Source organism: Hyla sarda, unplaced genomic scaffold, assembly GCF_029499605.1.
Source record: "Hyla sarda isolate aHylSar1 unplaced genomic scaffold, aHylSar1.hap1 scaffold_2087, whole genome shotgun sequence".
In the NCBI taxonomy this organism is placed as follows: Eukaryota; Metazoa; Chordata; class Amphibia; order Anura; family Hylidae; genus Hyla; species Hyla sarda.
The window spans coordinates 1-21,723 of record NW_026608752.1 but is presented as its reverse complement, the minus strand read 5'-3'; the positions used below and the strand labels follow the sequence as shown (position 1 = coordinate 21,723).

At 45.7% G+C, this 21,723-nt stretch overlaps 9 non-coding genes across 9 annotated transcripts; all 9 read right to left on the bottom strand.

Moving 5' to 3' along the window:
• Positions 1 to 1,537: 1,537 nt before the first annotated feature.
• On the bottom strand, positions 1,538 to 1,728 carry LOC130318921 (U2 spliceosomal RNA). The gene has a single exon (XR_008865346.1). It is a non-coding gene; the product is annotated as a U2 spliceosomal RNA (small nuclear RNA).
• Positions 1,729 to 3,818: 2,090 nt separating this feature from the next.
• LOC130318920 (U2 spliceosomal RNA) lies at positions 3,819 to 4,009 on the bottom strand. Its single transcript, XR_008865345.1, has one exon. It is a non-coding gene; the product is annotated as a U2 spliceosomal RNA (small nuclear RNA).
• A 2,090-nt stretch (positions 4,010 to 6,099) lies between these two features.
• Positions 6,100 to 6,290, bottom strand: LOC130318919 (U2 spliceosomal RNA). Its single transcript, XR_008865344.1, has one exon. It is a non-coding gene; the product is annotated as a U2 spliceosomal RNA (small nuclear RNA).
• Positions 6,291 to 8,378: 2,088 nt separating this feature from the next.
• On the bottom strand, positions 8,379 to 8,569 carry LOC130318918 (U2 spliceosomal RNA). The gene has a single exon (XR_008865343.1). It is a non-coding gene; the product is annotated as a U2 spliceosomal RNA (small nuclear RNA).
• Positions 8,570 to 10,659: 2,090 nt separating this feature from the next.
• Positions 10,660 to 10,850, bottom strand: LOC130318942 (U2 spliceosomal RNA). Its single transcript, XR_008865365.1, has one exon. It is a non-coding gene; the product is annotated as a U2 spliceosomal RNA (small nuclear RNA).
• A 2,085-nt stretch (positions 10,851 to 12,935) lies between these two features.
• LOC130318941 (U2 spliceosomal RNA) lies at positions 12,936 to 13,126 on the bottom strand. The gene has a single exon (XR_008865364.1). It is a non-coding gene; the product is annotated as a U2 spliceosomal RNA (small nuclear RNA).
• A 2,087-nt stretch (positions 13,127 to 15,213) lies between these two features.
• Positions 15,214 to 15,404, bottom strand: LOC130318940 (U2 spliceosomal RNA). Its single transcript, XR_008865363.1, has one exon. It is a non-coding gene; the product is annotated as a U2 spliceosomal RNA (small nuclear RNA).
• Positions 15,405 to 17,490: 2,086 nt separating this feature from the next.
• On the bottom strand, positions 17,491 to 17,681 carry LOC130318929 (U2 spliceosomal RNA). Its single transcript, XR_008865353.1, has one exon. It is a non-coding gene; the product is annotated as a U2 spliceosomal RNA (small nuclear RNA).
• Positions 17,682 to 19,764: 2,083 nt separating this feature from the next.
• On the bottom strand, positions 19,765 to 19,955 carry LOC130318917 (U2 spliceosomal RNA). Its single transcript, XR_008865342.1, has one exon. It is a non-coding gene; the product is annotated as a U2 spliceosomal RNA (small nuclear RNA).
• Positions 19,956 to 21,723: the final 1,768 nt, after the last annotated feature.

The window sequence follows — 21,723 nt, the reverse complement described above, 5'->3', positions numbered from 1 at the left end:
ATGGTTACATACACAACAAAGCTGGGTTGTTGTTGTTTACACTCTGCAAGGCCTGTGGAAGTGAGTGACATCATAGCACTGTAGTTCTGAGGGTTCTAGATGGATGCAACAATCTCCTGTTGCTTCTATGAAGGCCATAATAGACGACATCACCAAACAGCTCCATAGTCACATACACAGCAAAGGAGAGATGTTGTTTACACCTAGTGATGTCAGTGGTATTGAGTGACATCACAGCACAGTGCTAAGGCTCCTGGGCCTGGACACAGCAGCGGCTGCAATATCTCAACGGAGAATACGTTTATATATATGTGTGTGTGTGCGCGTATATATATATATATATATATATATATATATATATATATATTTCTCCGCCGAAATCACTTTTAAACCCATTTCCACCTTTTTTTCCCTTCTCTTCCTCTTACTTTTTTTTCACGTTTTTTTACGTTTTTCTCCTTTTCGCCTCTTTTCTGGGCGTATTATTCTTCTTTTTCTTCTTTTTTTTCGTCTAATGCATACCCCATCAGTGCAGCAATGCTTATTCAATACCGCCAGCAGATGGAGACACTGGGGGATAATTTTCTAAGGATTTATACTGATTTTTCCTGTCTGAATTTGTCGCACAGAAAGTTGCAGGCCAAATATGTGTGACATTTCTGCGACTTTAGCTTCTAGAGCATTTTTACAACATTATACATAGGTGCTGAATACATAAAAAGCGACTGTTCAGCGACAGACAAGTCGCATCGGCTGAAAGTAGGCCAGAATGTCAGTCCATGTTGGAGCAGGTTTAGATACAGTCTAAAGTATAGATCTCAAAGTCTGTGCACAGAATTTAGCAAGGGCCTCGCACCTTCTGATGCATCAGGTAGGTGCACAATAGCATAGCCTAACCCTCTGTACTTTGGTCTATATTGATGCGGGACATAGACAGCCAGCTGATGACCAATCCATTAGTGCAATGGATGGCTGGAAGCATTTGTCTTTGCCTTTGCAATACCACAGAAGCAATGCATGGTCAATGTACAGCAATGACACACCTGTGTGAACAGCCAGGAGACCCCCCCCATGTTATGTTACATAGTTACATAGTTAGTACGGTCGAAAAAAGACATATGTCCATCAAGTTCAACCAGGGAATTAAGGGGTAGGGGTGTGGCGCGATATTGGGGAAGGGATGAGATTTTATATTTCTTCATAAGCATTAATCTTATTTTGTCAATTAGGAACATTCAGCACCCACCCGCTATCAAGGCAGCTGCCTATCATGTCATGCCCTACCTGCACAGGTGTGCTGGCTACTCAAATGATCCAATTAAGGAGGCCATTTAGTCAGCAGCAGCAGAAGTCCTGTGCCTGGACGCTCCAACAGCGGCCAGACACAAGCAGAAGCAGAAGCAGCAGAAGCAGCAGCAGCACCACCTTTTGTTTTTTGGCTGCAGCAGCAGCAGCAAGGCCCACAGGGCTGGCTAGCTGGCTAGCCAGCAAGCAGGTAGCAATGAAAGTAGGAATCTTTCTTTTTAACCCTGTAAGGGGGTGGTGCACTGTACCCGAAGATACTGCCATATCGGGTCAATGCATAGGGCGACGGAAGCAAGCTTCGAAATCGGCCCCCGTTCTCAAAAATCCATTTAATATATGGTCCCCAGATAGGGGACGTATCAGATATTAAACTGATAAGAACAGATACTACACTTGATCTTAGCCAAAAGGCCGAGAAGCGATAACCGTGAAAGGGGCGGGCCCAACAAGGTCCCCTTCATGGGCACTATCACTGCTTGCTGTCAGGGAGGCTGCCAGACAATTTTCCATGCACACTCTGGGCTGGGGGGCAGTCAACCACCAGTACACACAGCAGAACCTAAACCCATACCATTATTGCTAAGCAGCAAGACAGGGGCCCATTGCACTCCCACGGGGCCTTTTTAAATGCAATCCATAACCCGGATTTGCCAGGAACCCTTCTTACTCCTCCTACTTGCATGTGACACTGGGCTTAGGATCTGCATAGGAAACACACACACAAGCACACACCTACCTTTGTTGCCTGCAGATGCCTCCTTGGCTGTCCCCAAACGGTATCAAACCAACACCCACGGGAAGCTGTAAGCATAGAGGACATGCCTGCACCCCATTGGACTTACCTGTGTGGGTTAAATCCGGGTTATTTGACAACCTATGGCGGTGATGGTTCTGCTCAGGCAGAGCAGTGCTGATGCTCCTCATAAAGCTGTCGCTGCTGTGAAGGTTCTAGGTGACATCACAAATCCCTATGGTTACATACACAACAAAGCTGGGTTGTTGTTGTTTACACTCTGCAAGGCCTGTGGAAGTGAGTGACATCATAGCACTGTAGTTCTGAGGGTTCTAGATGGATGCAACAATCTCCTGTTGCTTCTATGAAGGCCATAATAGACGACATCACCAAACAGCTCCATAGTCACATACACAGCAAAGGAGAGATGTTGTTTACACCTAGTGATGTCAGTGGTATTGAGTGACATCACAGCACAGTGCTAAGGCTCCTGGGCCTGGACACAGCAGCGGCTGCAATATCTCAACGGAGAATACGTTTATATATATGTGTGTGTGTGCGCGTATATATATATATATATATATATATATATATATATATATATATATATTTCTCCGCCGAAATCACTTTTAAACCCATTTCCACCTTTTTTTCCCTTCTCTTCCTCTTACTTTTTTTTCACGTTTTTTTACGTTTTTCTCCTTTTCGCCTCTTTTCTGGGCGTATTATTCTTCTTTTTCTTCTTTTTTTTCGTCTAATGCATACCCCATCAGTGCAGCAATGCTTATTCAATACCGCCAGCAGATGGAGACACTGGGGGATAATTTTCTAAGGATTTATACTGATTTTTCCTGTCTGAATTTGTCGCACAGAAAGTTGCAGGCCAAATATGTGTGACATTTCTGCGACTTTAGCTTCTAGAGCATTTTTACAACATTATACATAGGTGCTGAATACATAAAAAGCGACTGTTCAGCGACAGACAAGTCGCATCGGCTGAAAGTAGGCCAGAATGTCAGTCCATGTTGGAGCAGGTTTAGATACAGTCTAAAGTATAGATCTCAAAGTCTGTGCACAGAATTTAGCAAGGGCCTCGCACCTTCTGATGCATCAGGTAGGTGCACAATAGCATAGCCTAACCCTCTGTACTTTGGTCTATATTGATGCGGGACATAGACAGCCAGCTGATGACCAATCCATTAGTGCAATGGATGGCTGGAAGCATTTGTCTTTGCCTTTGCAATACCACAGAAGCAATGCATGGTCAATGTACAGCAATGACACACCTGTGTGAACAGCCAGGAGACCCCCCCCATGTTATGTTACATAGTTACATAGTTAGTACGGTCGAAAAAAGACATATGTCCATCAAGTTCAACCAGGGAATTAAGGGGTAGGGGTGTGGCGCGATATTGGGGAAGGGATGAGATTTTATATTTCTTCATAAGCATTAATCTTATTTTGTCAATTAGGAACATTCAGCACCCACCCGCTATCAAGGCAGCTGCCTATCATGTCATGCCCTACCTGCACAGGTGTGCTGGCTACTCAAATGATCCAATTAAGGAGGCCATTTAGTCAGCAGCAGCAGAAGTCCTGTGCCTGGACGCTCCAACAGCGGCCAGACACAAGCAGAAGCAGAAGCAGCAGAAGCAGCAGCAGCACCACCTTTTGTTTTTTGGCTGCAGCAGCAGCAGCAAGGCCCACAGGGCTGGCTAGCTGGCTAGCCAGCAAGCAGGTAGCAATGAAAGTAGGAATCTTTCTTTTTAACCCTGTAAGGGGGTGGTGCACTGTACCCGAAGATACTGCCATATCGGGTCAATGCATAGGGCGACGGAAGCAAGCTTCGAAATCGGCCCCCGTTCTCAAAAATCCATTTAATATATGGTCCCCAGATAGGGGACGTATCAGATATTAAACTGATAAGAACAGATACTACACTTGATCTTAGCCAAAAGGCCGAGAAGCGATAACCGTGAAAGGGGCGGGCCCAACAAGGTCCCCTTCATGGGCACTATCACTGCTTGCTGTCAGGGAGGCTGCCAGACAATTTTCCATGCACACTCTGGGCTGGGGGGCAGTCAACCACCAGTACACACAGCAGAACCTAAACCCATACCATTATTGCTAAGCAGCAAGACAGGGGCCCATTGCACTCCCACGGGGCCTTTTTAAATGCAATCCATAACCCGGATTTGCCAGGAACCCTTCTTACTCCTCCTACTTGCATGTGACACTGGGCTTAGGATCTGCATAGGAAACACACACACAAGCACACACCTACCTTTGTTGCCTGCAGATGCCTCCTTGGCTGTCCCCAAACGGTATCAAACCAACACCCACGGGAAGCTGTAAGCATAGAGGACATGCCTGCACCCCATTGGACTTACCTGTGTGGGTTAAATCCGGGTTATTTGACAACCTATGGCGGTGATGGTTCTGCTCAGGCAGAGCAGTGCTGATGCTCCTCATAAAGCTGTCGCTGCTGTGAAGGTTCTAGGTGACATCACAAATCCCTATGGTTACATACACAACAAAGCTGGGTTGTTGTTGTTTACACTCTGCAAGGCCTGTGGAAGTGAGTGACATCATAGCACTGTAGTTCTGAGGGTTCTAGATGGATGCAACAATCTCCTGTTGCTTCTATGAAGGCCATAATAGACGACATCACCAAACAGCTCCATAGTCACATACACAGCAAAGGAGAGATGTTGTTTACACCTAGTGATGTCAGTGGTATTGAGTGACATCACAGCACAGTGCTAAGGCTCCTGGGCCTGGACACAGCAGCGGCTGCAATATCTCAACGGAGAATACGTTTATATATATGTGTGTGTGTGCGCGTATATATATATATATATATATATATATATATATATATATATATATATTTCTCCGCCGAAATCACTTTTAAACCCATTTCCACCTTTTTTTCCCTTCTCTTCCTCTTACTTTTTTTTCACGTTTTTTTACGTTTTTCTCCTTTTCGCCTCTTTTCTGGGCGTATTATTCTTCTTTTTCTTCTTTTTTTTCGTCTAATGCATACCCCATCAGTGCAGCAATGCTTATTCAATACCGCCAGCAGATGGAGACACTGGGGGATAATTTTCTAAGGATTTATACTGATTTTTCCTGTCTGAATTTGTCGCACAGAAAGTTGCAGGCCAAATATGTGTGACATTTCTGCGACTTTAGCTTCTAGAGCATTTTTACAACATTATACATAGGTGCTGAATACATAAAAAGCGACTGTTCAGCGACAGACAAGTCGCATCGGCTGAAAGTAGGCCAGAATGTCAGTCCATGTTGGAGCAGGTTTAGATACAGTCTAAAGTATAGATCTCAAAGTCTGTGCACAGAATTTAGCAAGGGCCTCGCACCTTCTGATGCATCAGGTAGGTGCACAATAGCATAGCCTAACCCTCTGTACTTTGGTCTATATTGATGCGGGACATAGACAGCCAGCTGATGACCAATCCATTAGTGCAATGGATGGCTGGAAGCATTTGTCTTTGCCTTTGCAATACCACAGAAGCAATGCATGGTCAATGTACAGCAATGACACACCTGTGTGAACAGCCAGGAGACCCCCCCCATGTTATGTTACATAGTTACATAGTTAGTACGGTCGAAAAAAGACATATGTCCATCAAGTTCAACCAGGGAATTAAGGGGTAGGGGTGTGGCGCGATATTGGGGAAGGGATGAGATTTTATATTTCTTCATAAGCATTAATCTTATTTTGTCAATTAGGAACATTCAGCACCCACCCGCTATCAAGGCAGCTGCCTATCATGTCATGCCCTACCTGCACAGGTGTGCTGGCTACTCAAATGATCCAATTAAGGAGGCCATTTAGTCAGCAGCAGCAGAAGTCCTGTGCCTGGACGCTCCAACAGCGGCCAGACACAAGCAGAAGCAGAAGCAGCAGAAGCAGCAGCAGCACCACCTTTTGTTTTTTGGCTGCAGCAGCAGCAGCAAGGCCCACAGGGCTGGCTAGCTAGCTAGCCAGCAAGCAGGTAGCAATGAAAGTAGGAATCTTTCTTTTTAACCCTGTAAGGGGGTGGTGCACTGTACCCGAAGATACTGCCATATCGGGTCAATGCATAGGGCGACGGAAGCAAGCTTCGAAATCGGCCCCCGTTCTCAAAAATCCATTTAATATATGGTCCCCAGATAGGGGACGTATCAGATATTAAACTGATAAGAACAGATACTACACTTGATCTTAGCCAAAAGGCCGAGAAGCGATAACCGTGAAAGGGGCGGGCCCAACAAGGTCCCCTTCATGGGCACTATCACTGCTTGCTGTCAGGGAGGCTGCCAGACAATTTTCCATGCACACTCTGGGCTGGGGGGCAGTCAACCACCAGTACACACAGCAGAACCTAAACCCATACCATTATTGCTAAGCAGCAAGACAGGGGCCCATTGCACTCCCACGGGGCCTTTTTAAATGCAATCCATAACCCGGATTTGCCAGGAACCCTTCTTACTCCTCCTACTTGCATGTGACACTGGGCTTAGGATCTGCATAGGAAACACACACACAAGCACACACCTACCTTTGTTGCCTGCAGATGCCTCCTTGGCTGTCCCCAAACGGTATCAAACCAACACCCACGGGAAGCTGTAAGCATAGAGGACATGCCTGCACCCCATTGGACTTACCTGTGTGGGTTAAATCCGGGTTATTTGACAACCTATGGCGGTGATGGTTCTGCTCAGGCAGAGCAGTGCTGATGCTCCTCATAAAGCTGTCGCTGCTGTGAAGGTTCTAGGTGACATCACAAATCCCTATGGTTACATACACAACAAAGCTGGGTTGTTGTTGTTTACACTCTGCAAGGCCTGTGGAAGTGAGTGACATCATAGCACTGTAGTTCTGAGGGTTCTAGATGGATGCAACAATCTCCTGTTGCTTCTATGAAGGCCATAATAGACGACATCACCAAACAGCTCCATAGTCACATACACAGCAAAGGAGAGATGTTGTTTACACCTAGTGATGTCAGTGGTATTGAGTGACATCACAGCACAGTGCTAAGGCTCCTGGGCCTGGACACAGCAGCGGCTGCAATATCTCAACGGAGAATACGTTTATATATATGTGTGTGTGTGCGCGTATATATATATATATATATATATATATATATATATATATATATATTTCTCCGCCGAAATCACTTTTAAACCCATTTCCACCTTTTTTTCCCTTCTCTTCCTCTTACTTTTTTTTCACGTTTTTTTACGTTTTTCTCCTTTTCGCCTCTTTTCTGGGCGTATTATTCTTCTTTTTCTTCTTTTTTTTCGTCTAATGCATACCCCATCAGTGCAGCAATGCTTATTCAATACCGCCAGCAGATGGAGACACTGGGGGATAATTTTCTAAGGATTTATACTGATTTTTCCTGTCTGAATTTGTCGCACAGAAAGTTGCAGGCCAAATATGTGTGACATTTCTGCGACTTTAGCTTCTAGAGCATTTTTACAACATTATACATAGGTGCTGAATACATAAAAAGCGACTGTTCAGCGACAGACAAGTCGCATCGGCTGAAAGTAGGCCAGAATGTCAGTCCATGTTGGAGCAGGTTTAGATACAGTCTAAAGCATAGATCTCAAAGTCTGTGCACAGAATTTAGCAAGGGCCTCGCACCTTCTGATGCATCAGGTAGGTGCACAATAGCATAGCCTAACCCTCTGTACTTTGGTCTATATTGATGCGGGACATAGACAGCCAGCTGATGACCAATCCATTAGTGCAATGGATGGCTGGAAGCATTTGTCTTTGCCTTTGCAATACCACAGAAGCAATGCATGGTCAATGTACAGCAATGACACACCTGTGTGAACAGCCAGGAGACCCCCCCCATGTTATGTTACATAGTTACATAGTTAGTACGGTCGAAAAAAGACATATGTCCATCAAGTTCAACCAGGGAATTAAGGGGTAGGGGTGTGGCGCGATATTGGGGAAGGGATGAGATTTTATATTTCTTCATAAGCATTAATCTTATTTTGTCAATTAGGAACATTCAGCACCCACCCGCTATCAAGGCAGCTGCCTATCATGTCATGCCCTACCTGCACAGGTGTGCTGGCTACTCAAATGATCCAATTAAGGAGGCCATTTAGTCAGCAGCAGCAGAAGTCCTGTGCCTGGACGCTCCAACAGCGGCCAGACACAAGCAGAAGCAGAAGCAGCAGAAGCAGCAGCAGCACCACCTTTTGTTTTTTGGCTGCAGCAGCAGCAGCAAGGCCCACAGGGCTGGCTAGCTGGCTAGCCAGCAAGCAGGTAGCAATGAAAGTAGGAATCTTTCTTTTTAACCCTGTAAGGGGGTGGTGCACTGTACCCGAAGATACTGCCATATCGGGTCAATGCATAGGGCGACGGAAGCAAGCTTCGAAATCGGCCCCCGTTCTCAAAAATCCATTTAATATATGGTCCCCAGATAGGGGACGTATCAGATATTAAACTGATAAGAACAGATACTACACTTGATCTTAGCCAAAAGGCCGAGAAGCGATAACCGTGAAAGGGGCGGGCCCAACAAGGTCCCCTTCATGGGCACTATCACTGCTTGCTGTCAGGGAGGCTGCCAGACAATTTTCCATGCACACTCTGGGCTGGGGGGCAGTCAACCACCAGTACACACAGCAGAACCTAAACCCATACCATTATTGCTAAGCAGCAAGACAGGGGCCCATTGCACTCCCACGGGGCCTTTTTAAATGCAATCCATAACCCGGATTTGCCAGGAACCCTTCTTACTCCTCCTACTTGCATGTGACACTGGGCTTAGGATCTGCATAGGAAACACACACACAAGCACACACCTACCTTTGTTGCCTGCAGATGCCTCCTTGGCTGTCCCCAAACGGTATCAAACCAACACCCACGGGAAGCTGTAAGCATAGAGGACATGCCTGCACCCCATTGGACTTACCTGTGTGGGTTAAATCCGGGTTATTTGACAACCTATGGCGGTGATGGTTCTGCTCAGGCAGAGCAGTGCTGATGCTCCTCATAAAGCTGTCGCTGCTGTGAAGGTTCTAGGTGACATCACAAATCCCTATGGTTACATACACAACAAAGCTGGGTTGTTGTTGTTTACACTCTGCAAGGCCTGTGGAAGTGAGTGACATCATAGCACTGTAGTTCTGAGGGTTCTAGATGGATGCAACAATCTCCTGTTGCTTCTATGAAGGCCATAATAGACGACATCACCAAACAGCTCCATAGTCACATACACAGCAAAGGAGAGATGTTGTTTACACCTAGTGATGTCAGTGGTATTGAGTGACATCACAGCACAGTGCTAAGGCTCCTGGGCCTGGACACAGCAGCGGCTGCAATATCTCAACGGAGAATACGTTTATATATATGTGTGTGTGTGCGCGTATATATATATATATATATATATATATATATATATATATATATATATTTCTCCGCCGAAATCACTTTTAAACCCATTTCCACCTTTTTTTCCCTTCTCTTCCTCTTACTTTTTTTTCACGTTTTTTTACGTTTTTCTCCTTTTCGCCTCTTTTCTGGGCGTATTATTCTTCTTTTTCTTCTTTTTTTTCGTCTAATGCATACCCCATCAGTGCAGCAATGCTTATTCAATACCGCCAGCAGATGGAGACACTGGGGGATAATTTTCTAAGGATTTATACTGATTTTTCCTGTCTGAATTTGTCGCACAGAAAGTTGCAGGCCAAATATGTGTGACATTTCTGCGACTTTAGCTTCTAGAGCATTTTTACAACATTATACATAGGTGCTGAATACATAAAAAGCGACTGTTCAGCGACAGACAAGTCGCATCGGCTGAAAGTAGGCCAGAATGTCAGTCCATGTTGGAGCAGGTTTAGATACAGTCTAAAGTATAGATCTCAAAGTCTGTGCACAGAATTTAGCAAGGGCCTCGCACCTTCTGATGCATCAGGTAGGTGCACAATAGCATAGCCTAACCCTCTGTACTTTGGTCTATATTGATGCGGGACATAGACAGCCAGCTGATGACCAATCCATTAGTGCAATGGATGGCTGGAAGCATTTGTCTTTGCCTTTGCAATACCACAGAAGCAATGCATGGTCAATGTACAGCAATGACACACCTGTGTGAACAGCCAGGAGACCCCCCCCATGTTATGTTACATAGTTACATAGTTAGTACGGTCGAAAAAAGACATATGTCCATCAAGTTCAACCAGGGAATTAAGGGGTAGGGGTGTGGCGCGATATTGGGGAAGGGATGAGATTTTATATTTCTTCATAAGCATTAATCTTATTTTGTCAATTAGGAACATTCAGCACCCACCCGCTATCAAGGCAGCTGCCTATCATGTCATGCCCTACCTGCACAGGTGTGCTGGCTACTCAAATGATCCAATTAAGGAGGCCATTTAGTCAGCAGCAGCAGAAGTCCTGTGCCTGGACGCTCCAACAGCGGCCAGACACAAGCAGAAGCAGAAGCAGCAGAAGCAGCAGCAGCACCACCTTTTGTTTTTTGGCTGCAGCAGCAGCAGCAAGGCCCACAGGGCTGGCTAGCTGGCTAGCCAGCAAGCAGGTAGCAATGAAAGTAGGAATCTTTCTTTTTAACCCTGTAAGGGGGTGGTGCACTGTACCCGAAGATACTGCCATATCGGGTCAATGCATAGGGCGACGGAAGCAAGCTTCGAAATCGGCCCCCGTTCTCAAAAATCCATTTAATATATGGTCCCCAGATAGGGGACGTATCAGATATTAAACTGATAAGAACAGATACTACACTTGATCTTAGCCAAAAGGCCGAGAAGCGATAACCGTGAAAGGGGCGGGCCCAACAAGGTCCCCTTCATGGGCACTATCACTGCTTGCTGTCAGGGAGGCTGCCAGACAATTTTCCATGCACACTCTGGGCTGGGGGGCAGTCAACCACCAGTACACACAGCAGAACCTAAACCCATACCATTATTGCTAAGCAGCAAGACAGGGGCCCATTGCACTCCCACGGGGCCTTTTTAAATGCAATCCATAACCCGGATTTGCCAGGAACCCTTCTTACTCCTCCTACTTGCATGTGACACTGGGCTTAGGATCTGCATAGGAAACACACACACAAGCACACACCTACCTTTGTTGCCTGCAGATGCCTCCTTGGCTGTCCCCAAACGGTATCAAACCAACACCCACGGGAAGCTGTAAGCATAGAGGACATGCCTGCACCCCATTGGACTTACCTGTGTGGGTTAAATCCGGGTTATTTGACAACCTATGGCGGTGATGGTTCTGCTCAGGCAGAGCAGTGCTGATGCTCCTCATAAAGCTGTCGCTGCTGTGAAGGTTCTAGGTGACATCACAAATCCCTATGGTTACATACACAACAAAGCTGGGTTGTTGTTGTTTACACTCTGCAAGGCCTGTGGAAGTGAGTGACATCATAGCACTGTAGTTCTGAGGGTTCTAGATGGATGCAACAATCTCCTGTTGCTTCTATGAAGGCCATAATAGACGACATCACCAAACAGCTCCATAGTCACATACACAGCAAAGGAGAGATGTTGTTTACACCTAGTGATGTCAGTGGTATTGAGTGACATCACAGCACAGTGCTAAGGCTCCTGGGCCTGGACACAGCAGCGGCTGCAATATCTCAACGGAGAATACGTTTATATATATGTGTGTGTGTGCGCATATATATATATATATATATATATATATATATATATATATATTTCTCCGCCGAAATCACTTTTAAACCCATTTCCACCTTTTTTTCCCTTCTCTTCCTCTTACTTTTTTTTCACGTTTTTTTACGTTTTTCTCCTTTTCGCCTCTTTTCTGGGCGTATTATTCTTCTTTTTCTTCTTTTTTTTCGTCTAATGCATACCCCATCAGTGCAGCAATGCTTATTCAATACCGCCAGCAGATGGAGACACTGGGGGATAATTTTCTAAGGATTTATACTGATTTTTCCTGTCTGAATTTGTCGCACAGAAAGTTGCAGGCCAAATATGTGTGACATTTCTGCGACTTTAGCTTCTAGAGCATTTTTACAACATTATACATAGGTGCTGAATACATAAAAAGCGACTGTTCAGCGACAGACAAGTCGCATCGGCTGAAAGTAGGCCAGAATGTCAGTCCATGTTGGAGCAGGTTTAGATACAGTCTAAAGCATAGATCTCAAAGTCTGTGCACAGAATTTAGCAAGGGCCTCGCACCTTCTGATGCATCAGGTAGGTGCACAATAGCATAGCCTAACCCTCTGTACTTTGGTCTATATTGATGCGGGACATAGACAGCCAGCTGATGACCAATCCATTAGTGCAATGGATGGCTGGAAGCATTTGTCTTTGCCTTTGCAATACCACAGAAGCAATGCATGGTCAATGTACAGCAATGACACACCTGTGTGAACAGCCAGGAGACCCCCCCCCATGTTATGTTACATAGTTACATAGTTAGTACGGTCGAAAAAAGACATATGTCCATCACGTTCAACCAGGGAATTAAGGGGTAGGGGTGTGGCGCGATATTGGGGAAGGGATGAGATTTTATATTTCTTCATAAGCATTAATCTTATTTTGTCAATTAGGAACATTCAGCACCCACCCGCTATCAAGGCAGCTGCCTATCATGTCATGCCCTACCTGCACAGGTGTGCTGGCTACTCAAATGATCCAATTAAGGAGGCCATTTAGTCAGCAGCAGCAGAAGTCCTGTGCCTGGACGCTCCAACAGCGGCCAGACACAAGCAGAAGCAGAAGCAGCAGAAGCAGCAGCAGCACCACCTTTTGTTTTTTGGCTGCAGCAGCAGCAGCAAGGCCCACAGGGCTGGCTAGCTGGCTAGCCAGCAAGCAGGTAGCAATGAAAGTAGGAATCTTTCTTTTTAACCCTGTAAGGGGGTGGTGCACTGTACCCGAAGATACTGCCATATCGGGTCAATGCATAGGGCGACGGAAGCAAGCTTCGAAATCGGCCCCCGTTCTCAAAAATCCATTTAATATATGGTCCCCAGATAGGGGACGTATCAGATATTAAACTGATAAGAACAGATACTACACTTGATCTTAGCCAAAAGGCCGAGAAGCGATAACCGTGAAAGGGGCGGGCCCAACAAGGTCCCCTTCATGGGCACTATCACTGCTTGCTGTCAGGGAGGCTGCCAGACAATTTTCCATGCACACTCTGGGCTGGGGGGCAGTCAACCACCAGTACACACAGCAGAACCTAAACCCATACCATTATTGCTAAGCAGCAAGACAGGGGCCCATTGCACTCCCACGGGGCCTTTTTAAATGCAATCCATAACCCGGATTTGCCAGGAACCCTTCTTACTCCTCCTACTTGCATGTGACACTGGGCTTAGGATCTGCATAGGAAACACACACACAAGCACACACCTACCTTTGTTGCCTGCAGATGCCTCCTTGGCTGTCCCCAAACGGTATCAAACCAACACCCACGGGAAGCTGTAAGCATAGAGGACATGCCTGCACCCCATTGGACTTACCTGTGTGGGTTAAATCCGGGTTATTTGACAACCTATGGCGGTGATGGTTCTGCTCAGGCAGAGCAGTGCTGATGCTCCTCATAAAGCTGTCGCTGCTGTGAAGGTTCTAGGTGACATCACAAATCCCTATGGTTACATACACAACAAAGCTGGGTTGTTGTTGTTTACACTCTGCAAGGCCTGTGGAAGTGAGTGACATCATAGCACTGTAGTTCTGAGGGTTCTAGATGGATGCAACAATCTCCTGTTGCTTCTATGAAGGCCATAATAGACGACATCACCAAACAGCTCCATAGTCACATACACAGCAAAGGAGAGATGTTGTTTACACCTAGTGATGTCAGTGGTATTGAGTGACATCACAGCACAGTGCTAAGGCTCCTGGGCCTGGACACAGCAGCGGCTGCAATATCTCAACGGAGAATACGTTTATATATATGTGTGTGTGTGCGCGTATATATATATATATATATATATATATATATATATATATATATTTCTCCGCCGAAATCACTTTTAAACCCATTTCCACCTTTTTTTCCCTTCTCTTCCTCTTACTTTTTTTTCACGTTTTTTTACGTTTTTCTCCTTTTCGCCTCTTTTCTGGGCGTATTATTCTTCTTTTTCTTCTTTTTTTTCGTCTAATGCATACCCCATCAGTGCAGCAATGCTTATTCAATACCGCCAGCAGATGGAGACACTGGGGGATAATTTTCTAAGGATTTATACTGATTTTTCCTGTCTGAATTTGTCGCACAGAAAGTTGCAGGCCAAATATGTGTGACATTTCTGCGACTTTAGCTTCTAGAGCATTTTTACAACATTATACATAGGTGCTGAATACATAAAAAGCGACTGTTCAGCGACAGACAAGTCGCATCGGCTGAAAGTAGGCCAGAATGTCAGTCCATGTTGGAGCAGGTTTAGATACAGTCTAAAGTATAGATCTCAAAGTCTGTGCACAGAATTTAGCAAGGGCCTCGCACCTTCTGATGCATCAGGTAGGTGCACAATAGCATAGCCTAACCCTCTGTACTTTGGTCTATATTGATGCGGGACATAGACAGCCAGCTGATGACCAATCCATTAGTGCAATGGATGGCTGGAAGCATTTGTCTTTGCCTTTGCAATACCACAGAAGCAATGCATGGTCAATGTACAGCAATGACACACCTGTGTGAACAGCCAGGAGACCCCCCCCCATGTTATGTTACATAGTTACATAGTTAGTACGGTCGAAAAAAGACATATGTCCATCAAGTTCAACCAGGGAATTAAGGGGTAGGGGTGTGGCGCGATATTGGGGAAGGGATGAGATTTTATATTTCTTCATAAGCATTAATCTTATTTTGTCAATTAGGAACATTCAGCACCCACCCGCTATCAAGGCAGCTGCCTATCATGTCATGCCCTACCTGCACAGGTGTGCTGGCTACTCAAATGATCCAATTAAGGAGGCCATTTAGTCAGCAGCAGCAGAAGTCCTGTGCCTGGACGCTCCAACAGCGGCCAGACACAAGCAGAAGCAGAAGCAGCAGAAGCAGCAGCAGCACCACCTTTTGTTTTTTGGCTGCAGCAGCAGCAGCAAGGCCCACAGGGCTGGCTAGCTGGCTAGCCAGCAAGCAGGTAGCAATGAAAGTAGGAATCTTTCTTTTTAACCCTGTAAGGGGGTGGTGCACTGTACCCGAAGATACTGCCATATCGGGTCAATGCATAGGGCGACGGAAGCAAGCTTCGAAATCGGCCCCCGTTCTCAAAAATCCATTTAATATATGGTCCCCAGATAGGGGACGTATCAGATATTAAACTGATAAGAACAGATACTACACTTGATCTTAGCCAAAAGGCCGAGAAGCGATAACCGTGAAAGGGGCGGGCCCAACAAGGTCCCCTTCATGGGCACTATCACTGCTTGCTGTCAGGGAGGCTGCCAGACAATTTTCCATGCACACTCTGGGCTGGGGGGCAGTCAACCACCAGTACACACAGCAGAACCTAAACCCATACCATTATTGCTAAGCAGCAAGACAGGGGCCCATTGCACTCCCACGGGGCCTTTTTAAATGCAATCCATAACCCGGATTTGCCAGGAACCCTTCTTACTCCTCCTACTTGCATGTGACACTGGGCTTAGGATCTGCATAGGAAACACACACACAAGCACACACCTACCTTTGTTGCCTGCAGATGCCTCCTTGGCTGTCCCCAAACGGTATCAAACCAACACCCACGGGAAGCTGTAAGCATAGAGGACATGCCTGCACCCCATTGGACTTACCTGTGTGGGTTAAATCCGGGTTATTTGACAACCTATGGCGGTGATGGTTCTGCTCAGGCAGAGCAGTGCTGATGCTCCTCATAAAGCTGTCGCTGCTGTGAAGGTTCTAGGTGACATCACAAATCCCTATGGTTACATACACAACAAAGCTGGGTTGTTGTTGTTTACACTCTGCAAGGCCTGTGGAAGTGAGTGACATCATAGCACTGTAGTTCTGAGGGTTCTAGATGGATGCAACAATCTCCTGTTGCTTCTATGAAGGCCATAATAGACGACATCACCAAACAGCTCCATAGTCACATACACAGCAAAGGAGAGATGTTGTTTACACCTAGTGATGTCAGTGGTATTGAGTGACATCACAGCACAGTGCTAAGGCTCCTGGGCCTGGACACAGCAGCGGCTGCAATATCTCAACGGAGAATACGTTTATATATATGTGTGTGTGTGCGCGTATATATATATATATATATATATATATATATATATATATATATTTCTCCGCCGAAATCACTTTTAAACCCATTTCCACCTTTTTTTCCCTTCTCTTCCTCTTACTTTTTTTTCACGTTTTTTTACGTTTTTCTCCTTTTCGCCTCTTTTCTGGGCGTATTATTCTTCTTTTTCTTCTTTTTTTTCGTCTAATGCATACCCCATCAGTGCAGCAATGCTTATTCAATACCGCCAGCAGATGGAGACACTGGGGGATAATTTTCTAAGGATTTATACTGATTTTTCCTGTCTGAATTTGTCGCACAGAAAGTTGCAGGCCAAATATGTGTGACATTTCTGCGACTTTAGCTTCTAGAGCATTTTTACAACATTATACATAGGTGCTGAATACATAAAAAGCGACTGTTCAGCGACAGACAAGTCGCATCGGCTGAAAGTAGGCCAGAATGTCAGTCCATGTTGGAGCAGGTTTAGATACAGTCTAAAGTATAGATCTCAAAGTCTGTGCACAGAATTTAGCAAGGGCCTCGCACCTTCTGATGCATCAGGTAGGTGCACAATAGCATAGCCTAACCCTCTGTACTTTGGTCTATATTGATGCGGGACATAGACAGCCAGCTGATGACCAATCCATTAGTGCAATGGATGGCTGGAAGCATTTGTCTTTGCCTTTGCAATACCACAGAAGCAATGCATGGTCAATGTACAGCAATGACACACCTGTGTGAACAGCCAGGAGACCCCCCCCATGTTATGTTACATAGTTACATAGTTAGTACGGTCGAAAAAAGACATATGTCCATCAAGTTCAACCAGGGAATTAAGGGGTAGGGGTGTGGCGCGATATTGGGGAAGGGATGAGATTTTATATTTCTTCATAAGCATTAATCTTATTTTGTCAATTAGGAACATTCAGCACCCACCCGCTATCAAGGCAGCTGCCTATCATGTCATGCCCTACCTGCACAGGTGTGCTGGCTACTCAAATGATCCAATTAAGGAGGCCATTTAGTCAGCAGCAGCAGAAGTCCTGTGCCTGGACGCTCCAACAGCGGCCAGACACAAGCAGAAGCAGAAGCAGCAGAAGCAGCAGCAGCACCACCTTTTGTTTTTTGGCTGCAGCAGCAGCAGCAAGGCCCACAGGGCTGGCTAGCTGGCTAGCCAGCAAGCAGGTAGCAATGAAAGTAGGAATCTTTCTTTTTAACCCTGTAAGGGGGTGGTGCACTGTACCCGAAGATACTGCCATATCGGGTCAATGCATAGGGCGACGGAAGCAAGCTTCGAAATCGGCCCCCGTTCTCAAAAATCCATTTAATATATGGTCCCCAGATAGGGGACGTATCAGATATTAAACTGATAAGAACAGATACTACACTTGATCTTAGCCAAAAGGCCGAGAAGCGATAACCGTGAAAGGGGCGGGCCCAACAAGGTCCCCTTCATGGGCACTATCACTGCTTGCTGTCAGGGAGGCTGCCAGACAATTTTCCATGCACACTCTGGGCTGGGGGGCAGTCAACCACCAGTACACACAGCAGAACCTAAACCCATACCATTATTGCTAAGCAGCAAGACAGGGGCCCATTGCACTCCCACGGGGCCTTTTTAAATGCAATCCATAACCCGGATTTGCCAGGAACCCTTCTTACTCCTCCTACTTGCATGTGACACTGGGCTTAGGATCTGCATAGGAAACACACACACAAGCACACACCTACCTTTGTTGCCTGCAGATGCCTCCTTGGCTGTCCCCAAACGGTATCAAACCAACACCCACGGGAAGCTGTAAGCATAGAGGACATGCCTGCACCCCATTGGACTTACCTGTGTGGGTTAAATCCGGGTTATTTGACAACCTATGGCGGTGATGGTTCTGCTCAGGCAGAGCAGTGCTGATGCTCCTCATAAAGCTGTCGCTGCTGTGAAGGTTCTAGGTGACATCACAAATCCCTATGGTTACATACACAACAAAGCTGGGTTGTTGTTGTTTACACTCTGCAAGGCCTGTGGAAGTGAGTGACATCATAGCACTGTAGTTCTGAGGGTTCTAGATGGATGCAACAATCTCCTGTTGCTTCTATGAAGGCCATAATAGACGACATCACCAAACAGCTCCATAGTCACATACACAGCAAAGGAGAGATGTTGTTTACACCTAGTGATGTCAGTGGTATTGAGTGACATCACAGCACAGTGCTAAGGCTCCTGGGCCTGGACACAGCAGCGGCTGCAATATCTCAACGGAGAATACGTTTATATATATGTGTGTGTGTGCGCGTATATATATATATATATATATATATATATATATATATATTTCTCCGCCGAAATCACTTTTAAACCCATTTCCACCTTTTTTTCCCTTCTCTTCCTCTTACTTTTTTTTCACGTTTTTTTACGTTTTTCTCCTTTTCGCCTCTTTTCTGGGCGTATTATTCTTCTTTTTCTTCTTTTTTTTCGTCTAATGCATACCCCATCAGTGCAGCAATGCTTATTCAATACCGCCAGCAGATGGAGACACTGGGGGATAATTTTCTAAGGATTTATACTGATTTTTCCTGTCTGAATTTGTCGCACAGAAAGTTGCAGGCCAAATATGTGTGACATTTCTGCGACTTTAGCTTCTAGAGCATTTTTACAACATTATACATAGGTGCTGAATACATAAAAAGCGACTGTTCAGCGACAGACAAGTCGCATCGGCTGAAAGTAGGCCAGAATGTCAGTCCATGTTGGAGCAGGTTTAGATACAGTCTAAAGTATAGATCTCAAAGTCTGTGCACAGAATTTAGCAAGGGCCTCGCACCTTCTGATGCATCAGGTAGGTGCACAATAGCATAGCCTAACCCTCTGTACTTTGGTCTATATTGATGCGGGACATAGACAGCCAGCTGATGACCAATCCATTAGTGCAATGGATGGCTGGAAGCATTTGTCTTTGCCTTTGCAATACCACAGAAGCAATGCATGGTCAATGTACAGCAATGACACACCTGTGTGAACAGCCAGGAGACCCCCCCCCATGTTATGTTACATAGTTACATAGTTAGTACGGTCGAAAAAAGACATATGTCCATCAAGTTCAACCAGGGAATTAAGGGGTAGGGGTGTGGCGCGATATTGGGGAAGGGATGAGATTTTATATTTCTTCATAAGCATTAATCTTATTTTGTCAATTAGGAACATTCAGCACCCACCCGCTATCAAGGCAGCTGCCTATCATGTCATGCCCTACCTGCACAGGTGTGCTGGCTACTCAAATGATCCAATTAAGGAGGCCATTTAGTCAGCAGCAGCAGAAGTCCTGTGCCTGGACGCTCCAACAGCGGCCAGACACAAGCAGAAGCAGAAGCAGCAGAAGCAGCAGCAGCACCACCTTTTGTTTTTTGGCTGCAGCAGCAGCAGCAAGGCCCACAGGGCTGGCTAGCTGGCTAGCCAGCAAGCAGGTAGCAATGAAAGTAGGAATCTTTCTTTTTAACCCTGTAAGGGGGTGGTGCACTGTACCCGAAGATACTGCCATATCGGGTCAATGCATAGGGCGACGGAAGCAAGCTTCGAAATCGGCCCCCGTTCTCAAAAATCCATTTAATATATGGTCCCCAGATAGGGGACGTATCAGATATTAAACTGATAAGAACAGATACTACACTTGATCTTAGCCAAAAGGCCGAGAAGCGATAACCGTGAAAGGGGCGGGCCCAACAAGGTCCCCTTCATGGGCACTATCACTGCTTGCTGTCAGGGAGGCTGCCAGACAATTTTCCATGCACACTCTGGGCTGGGGGGCAGTCAACCACCAGTACACACAGCAGAACCTAAACCCATACCATTATTGCTAAGCAGCAAGACAGGGGCCCATTGCACTCCCACGGGGCCTTTTTAAATGCAATCCATAACCCGGATTTGCCAGGAACCCTTCTTACTCCTCCTACTTGCATGTGACACTGGGCTTAGGATCTGCATAGGAAACACACACACAAGCACACACCTACCTTTGTTGCCTGCAGATGCCTCCTTGGCTGTCCCCAAACGGTATCAAACCAACACCCACGGGAAGCTGTAAGCATAGAGGACATGCCTGCACCCCATTGGACTTACCTGTGTGGGTTAAATCCGGGTTATTTGACAACCTATGGCGGTGATGGTTCTGCTCAGGCAGAGCAGTGCTGATGCTCCTCATAAAGCTGTCGCTGCTGTGAAGGTTCTAGGTGACATCACAAATCCCTATGGTTACATACACAACAAAGCTGGGTTGTTGTTGTTTACACTCTGCAAGGCCTGTGGAAGTGAGTGACATCATAGCACTGTAGTTCTGAGGGTTCTAGATGGATGCAACAATCTCCTGTTGCTTCTATGAAGGCCATAATAGACGACATCACCAAACAGCTCCATAGTCACATACACAGCAAAGGAGAGATGTTGTTTACACCTAGTGATGTCAGTGGTATTGAGTGACATCACAGCACAGTGCTAAGGCTCCTGGGCCTGGACACAGCAGCGGCTGCAATATCTCAACGGAGAATACGTTTATATATATGTGTGTGTGTGCGCGTATATATATATATATATATATATATATATATATATATATATATATTCTCCGCCGAAATCACTTTTAAACCCATTTCCACCTTTTTTTCCCTTCTCTTCCTCTTACTTTTTTTTCACGTTTTTTTACGTTTTTCTCCTTTTCGCCTCTTTTCTGGGCGTATTATTCTTCTTTTTCTTCTTTTTTTTCGTCTAATGCATACCCCATCAGTGCAGCAATGCTTATTCAATACCGCCAGCAGATGGAGACACTGGGGGATAATTTTCTAAGGATTTATACTGATTTTTCCTGTCTGAATTTGTCGCACAGAAAGTTGCAGGCCAAATATGTGTGACATTTCTGCGACTTTAGCTTCTAGAGCATTTTTACAACATTATACATAGGTGCTGAATACATAAAAAGCGACTGTTCAGCGACAGACAAGTCGCATCGGCTGAAAGTAGGCCAGAATGTCAGTCCATGTTGGAGCAGGTTTAGATACAGTCTAAAGTATAGATCTCAAAGTCTGTGCACAGAATTTAGCAAGGGCCTCGCACCTTCTGATGCATCAGGTAGGTGCACAATAGCATAGCCTAACCCTCTGTACTTTGGTCTATATTGATGCGGGACATAGACAGCCAGCTGATGACCAATCCATTAGTGCAATGGATGGCTGGAAGCATTTGTCTTTGCCTTTGCAATACCACAGAAGCAATGCATGGTCAATGTACAGCAATGACACACCTGTGTGAACAGCCAGGAGACCCCCCCCCATGTTATGTTACATAGTTACATAGTTAGTACGGTCGAAAAAAGACATATGTCCATCAAGTTCAACCAGGGAATTAAGGGGTAGGGGTGTGGCGCGATATTGGGGAAGGGATGAGATTTTATATTTCTTCATAAGCATTAATCTTAT